Source organism: Suricata suricatta, chromosome 9, assembly GCF_006229205.1.
Source record: "Suricata suricatta isolate VVHF042 chromosome 9, meerkat_22Aug2017_6uvM2_HiC, whole genome shotgun sequence".
NCBI lineage: Eukaryota > Metazoa > Chordata > Mammalia > Carnivora > Herpestidae > Suricata > Suricata suricatta.
Genome location: NC_043708.1, coordinates 84,487,617 through 84,493,443, shown reverse-complemented (window position 1 = coordinate 84,493,443; position 5,827 = coordinate 84,487,617). Strand labels below are relative to the sequence as shown.

The 5,827-nt window shown below is 37.3% G+C and overlaps 1 pseudogene; it reads left to right on the top strand.

Moving 5' to 3' along the window:
- Positions 1-1,345: 1,345 nt before the first annotated feature.
- LOC115302301 lies at positions 1,346-1,917 on the top strand (annotated as a pseudogene).
- Positions 1,918-5,827: the final 3,910 nt, after the last annotated feature.

Sequence of the window (5,827 nt, the reverse complement as noted above, 5' to 3'; positions counted from 1 at the left end):
TTATTTTCTGGAGAGCGCAAGCAAGGGAGGGGCAGAGAGAGGGGGAGAGGATCTCAGGTGGCCTTTGTGCTGACAGGCTGACAGAAGTGGGGCTTGAATGTCATAAACCACAAGATCATGACCTGAGCCAAAGTTGGACACTGAACCAACTGAGCCACCCAGGTGTCCCAAAACTTTGAACTTTTAATGGAAGTTTGGAACTGCAGTGTTGTGGGCCCTGCAGAGAAAGTTAACAGGAAACTCACAGTAGCAGACTAATGCCTCACCCAGACTCAATGAGTCCATACCCAGCTTTTTCATATCTTGCTGCTAACAGCTAGCACCGGAATGTTATCCCAGCCTTGCAGATTACCCTCAGGCACTGGAGTGAGCTGGAAGTACCTAAGAGTTTAATGTTCCATCCCACTACACAACCTACAGCGTATAGCCAAAGACAGGCTCATGTGAGGTCCCAAAGCCCAGCTCTTTTGCTTCAAGGCAGAATAACTTTGAGGGGTGTTCCTTTGTTCTAGAGCTCCGATGGGGCCAGGCTGAGCTTGGGATTTCTGAAATCACCCTTAACTTGGCTTCTTCCCCTTCCCATCTCTCCCCCTTTCCCCGCTGTCCCACTCTCTTCTTGTTTATTGGTTTCTCCTGGAAGCCCTTTCTTTATAAGTCATAACATCCAAATTCTGGATTCAGGGTATGGTTCTGCAAGCACTCAACCTAACATGCTCACTGTCTCTGCAGATGATGAAAATGGCAAGCGCACTTTCAGACAATAAGGATACCTAGAAAACCCTTTGAGATAGCACTATGGCATTGTGTAGCAGCAAGAGTCTTCTGTTTTTACTGTGAAAACAGTAAAAAAAAAAAAAAAAAAAGGAAGTGGCCTATGGGGGTAGGGAAATCTCACATTACTGTGGTCTTCAGTTAGGCCTGTGCTATAAAGATAGAAATACGGCCTTCCTTTAAGTGACTTTTAAATCATCTATGTTTTGGAGGACCAAAGAGGACAAATAACTCTGAATCCAACTAATGAGAAAAGATGTATGAAATTTAGTGCATAGTAAGTGCTTGATATATGATTAAACATTTTTTAAAAATTCTATGTACCAGGGGTTTTTTTTCTGTCAGTCCTTCTTATAGCTTTTCAGAGCATCAAGATTGTTTTTAATCCATGAAGCTTCCAATCAAAGCACTCACAGATACTTTATTTCTCTTAAGATATCTAGGATCCAAACTGGTAGTCTTCACTTTCTTTCTAAAAGCCTAGAGTCCAAGGAGACAATTTCATGCCAAGCTTGGTGAAGGGTGGGGAATCCCAGGATGGTGAGCCAACTCAGAGGTGTTTACAGCTGCTGTCATGGTTCTTCCCCTAAACTGCATTGTCACTGTGTCCCTGAGCATGCGCATCTGCAAGAATGGGGATGTGCTGTAGCCTCCACGCAGGAATGAATTCAGGCACAGTATTTCCAAAGAATGACCACATCTTCCTCATAGAGCGTAAACAAAATTTAGTGATTATGGGTAGGAAGACATAGTTCTCTATTCCCAAGAAGAATTGACCTTTAAAGGGAAGAACTAATTTAGCTCTCAGTTGAGACCTTAAGGAACCACCCCAAGAAGCTCATTTTTCTTGCCAAAAATCTGGATGGTGCCTTCAAGGTTATTGAGCAATCAGTATCAGCACATAGAGTGGATATGGTTTGGATAGTGGGAGGCATTTCTGTTTATAAGGAAACCATGAAGAGGCCAGGACACCTTAGACTATTTGTGACAAGGATTATGCAGGAATTTGAAAGTGACACATTTTTTCCAGACATTGGTTTGGAAAAATATAAACTTCCCTCAGTATACCCAGGTGCTCTTTCTGATGTCCAGGAGGAGAAAGGCATTAAGTACAAATTTGAAGTATATGAAAGAGGTGTTTTGTAATTTATTTCAAGTTGTGGAGGTGTCTTCTAATTTATTTCAAGTTGTTCACCCTCCCCTCCAAACAATTACATGTTTTCATATTAGAAAAAAGACTTTTGTTGACTTTAGGTCAATGGATAATTATTTCTAAGCAATGAATTTTTATTAATTAATCTTAATTAGACTATAGTTAAGATCAATCTTAACTAGACCATATCAGTTACCATTTGTGAAGCATTTCTTGCTATAACTGTAGGATGCCTATCAAGGTCCAGCACCTGCCTAAAGTAGCATATCTACTAAGAGCCAAAGTGAGAAAGTCCCCTGATAGCATGAGTTGAAAGCAGGACCAATAGAGACAGGACTAGAGAGATTTGTCCAAAGGTCAGAAATTAATTATAAACAGAAGAGCAAAAACTCAGATATTAAAGGACAATTAGATCAAAATAGGGACTATGAATTCTCTATGCATATCACATTTCTGAAAAAAGTTCTGTTCACTCAGACAGGGAACTAGCAAGTTGAGAACTCTGGTATATTCTACAGGGATAGTAAAGAGGCCAGTAGGACAGGACCTTTTTGAAGGTTAAAAGAGAAGGTCTGAGACCTCTATAATCTCTGTTTCTGTTCTACGGTGAGATTCCATGGGGTATTATGATGGTAGAAGACTAGGCTGTTCTTTACCAAAAAGTTAACCTAACAAGCATTTGGCTAAAATTTGAAATTGAAAAGGTAATGAGTTAAAAATGGATAATGCTAGAAACCAAAATTATGAAGTTGGAAACTAAACTTCACTGAATTAGAAAATGAAATTAAAAAATAAAAAAAAAAGCCTGGAAGCCGAGAGTCCAAGGAGAGATAAAGCTAATTTTTGCCCCTAAAACCTTAATGGCCACATCACAGACAAAATATTAATTTTATTAAGGAAAGAACTTGAATTTTTCCTCAAGAGTTTGGGTATAAGAAATAAAGTAAAAAGCAGCAGCCCAAAGATATTGGGAGAGTGATTGTACACAAAACTAGGAAAGACAGCATTTGCCAGTTCCTATATTGTTTCTATTTATGCCATGTTTTCATTAGGGATAGTGGAAAAAAAGTGAGATATAACAATTTTTATTTTAAAATGTCTTAAACATCATAATAATGACAATGACCATTTCCTAATGTTTTATTTCTTTTAACATTATCAAAATATAATTTGAAAAACTGGACATTAAATTAAATAATATTTTTCCAAAGCAATGTTCTTGGGAAGATGCACACCCCGTGCAATGCTGGTTCTCTTTGGTTTTTTTTTTTTTAATTCCAGTATAATTAACATACAGTGCTATATTAGTTTCAGGTGTACAGTATAGTGATTTGACAATTCTATACATTACTCAGTGCTCCTCACAATACGTGTACTCTTAATCCCCTTCACCTATTTCACCCACCTCCCACCCACCAGTTTGTTCTTTGTTCTCTTTAGTTAAGAGTCTGGTTTTTGTTTGTCTCTTTTCTCCTTTGTTTATTTGTTTTGTTTCTTAAATTCTACATATGAGTGAAATCATATGGAATTTCTTTTTCTCTGACTGACTTCTTTTACTTAGCTTTATACTCTTTAGATCTATCCATGTTGTTGCAAATGGCAAGATTTCTTTCTATTTTATGGCTAAGTAATATTCTATTATATATATACCACATTTTCCTTATCCATTCATCTATTATGAATATATGGTCTGCTCCCATAATTTGGCTATTGTAAATAAAAATAAGGGCACATTTATCCCTCCAAATTAATGTTTTTCTATTCTTTGGGTAAATGCCCAGTAGTGGAGTTACTGGATTATAGGATAATTCTACTTTTAATTTTTTGAAGACCCTCCATACTGCCTTCCACAGTGGCTGCACCAGCTTGTATTCCCATCAACAGTAACAAATATCCCTTTTTCTCCACATCATGGCCAACTCTGTTAGTTCTTGCATATTTTATTTTAGCCATTCTGATAGGTGTGAGGTGATATCTCATTGTGGTTTTGATTTGCCTTTCCCTGATGATGAGTGATGTTGAGCATCTTTTCATGTCTGTTGGCCATTATATGTCTTCTTTGAAGAAATGTCTGTTCATGTCTTATGCCCATTTTTAATTGGATTATTTGTTTTTTTGTGTGTGATGAGTTGTATAAATTCTTTATATATCTTGGATATTAACTCTTTATTGGATATATCATTTACAAATATCTTCTCCCATCCAGTAGATTATCTTTTAGTTTTGTTGATTGTTTCCATTGCTGTGCAGAAGTTTTTATTTTGGTGAAGTCCCAATAGTTTATTTTTGTTTTTGTTTCCCTTGCCTCAGGAAACATATAAAGAAAGATGTTATGGCTGATGTCAGAGAAATGACTGCTTATCCTCTCTTCTAGGATTTTTATAGTTTCAGGTCTCACATTTAGGTCCTTAATCTGTTTTTGAGTTTATTTTTGTGTATGGTGTAAGAAAATGGTCCAGTTATATTTTTTTCATGGAGCTGTCTGGTTTTCCCAACACCATTTGTTGAAGAGACTATCTTTTCCCATTGCATATTTTTGCCTTTCTTGTCATAGATTAATTGACCGTGTAAATGTGGATTTATTTTTGGGCTCTGTATTCAGTTCCATTGAAATATGTGCCTATTTTTGTGCCAGTACCATACTGTTTTGATTACTACAGCTTTGTAATATATCTTGAAATCTGGGGTTGTGATATCTCCAATTTTGTTCTTCTTTCTCAAGATTTCTCTGGCTATTAGGCTCTTTTGTGGCTCCATACAAATTTGAGGACAATTTGTTCTAGTTCTATGAAAAATGCTGTTGGTATTTTGATAGGAATTACAGTAAATCTGTAGGTTGCTTTTGATGCTATGGACATTTTAACAATATTTTTTTTTCTCCCAAACCATGAACATGGAATATCTTTCCATTTATTTGTGTCATCTTCAGTTTCAACAATGACTTTTTTTTTTTTTAATAAAAATCTCCTGAAAAGCTAACCATGCCAAATTGAACAGTGATAAGTGATCATCTCTGGGTGGTGAGACTAACAAGACTTTTTTTTTTCTTTTCTGCCTATGTAAACATCTTATTTTTTAAAACAATGAACTATACTCAAATACTAAAAGCTGTAAAAATTAAAATCATATAGAAGCATGTAAAATGACATATATATTTTTTTAAAGACTACTTTCAATTGTTCTGGACTTTTGGAAAGATGTTTAAATAGAAGGAACCTAAAGTCACCTTGTCTCATGGACACGACTATAGATAACACTCACATCCGTGTAAATAACCAAGAAAATGACCTAAAGACTGGCAAAACAAACCCTACAACTAAATGGAGAGAGGCCACAACAAAGAGATTAGGAAGGGCAGAGATGAGGTGGGAAGCTAAACCCCAAATGTCTGGAGGGAGACTCTCCCTGGTTGCTGGAAGGAGAGAGCTGTGGGTGTGCAAGGGGAGAAAAACAGACTATCACACCAGGGAGGCTGCATGAGGAAGAGGAACCTTCATAACATTTGGCTTTGAAAACCAGAGGTGCTCAATTGTGTGAGTTCTTACAACCAGCATGACTTAAAGCCAAGAAGATATGAACAGACACTTCTCCAAAGAGGACATCCAGATGGCCTACAGACACATAAAACGATGCTCAACATCACTCATCATCAGGGAAATTCAAATCAAAACCACACTGAGATACCACCTCACGCCAGTCAGAGTGGCTAAAATGAACAAAGCAAGAGACTATAGATGTTGGAGAGGGTGTGGAGAAATGGGCACCCTCTTACACTGTTGGTGGCAATGTAAACTGGTGCAGCCGCTCTGGAAAACAGTGTGGAGGTTCCTCAAAAAACTATCGATAGAACTCTCTTATGACCCAGCAATAGCACTGCTGGGGATTTACCCAAGAGAGACAGAA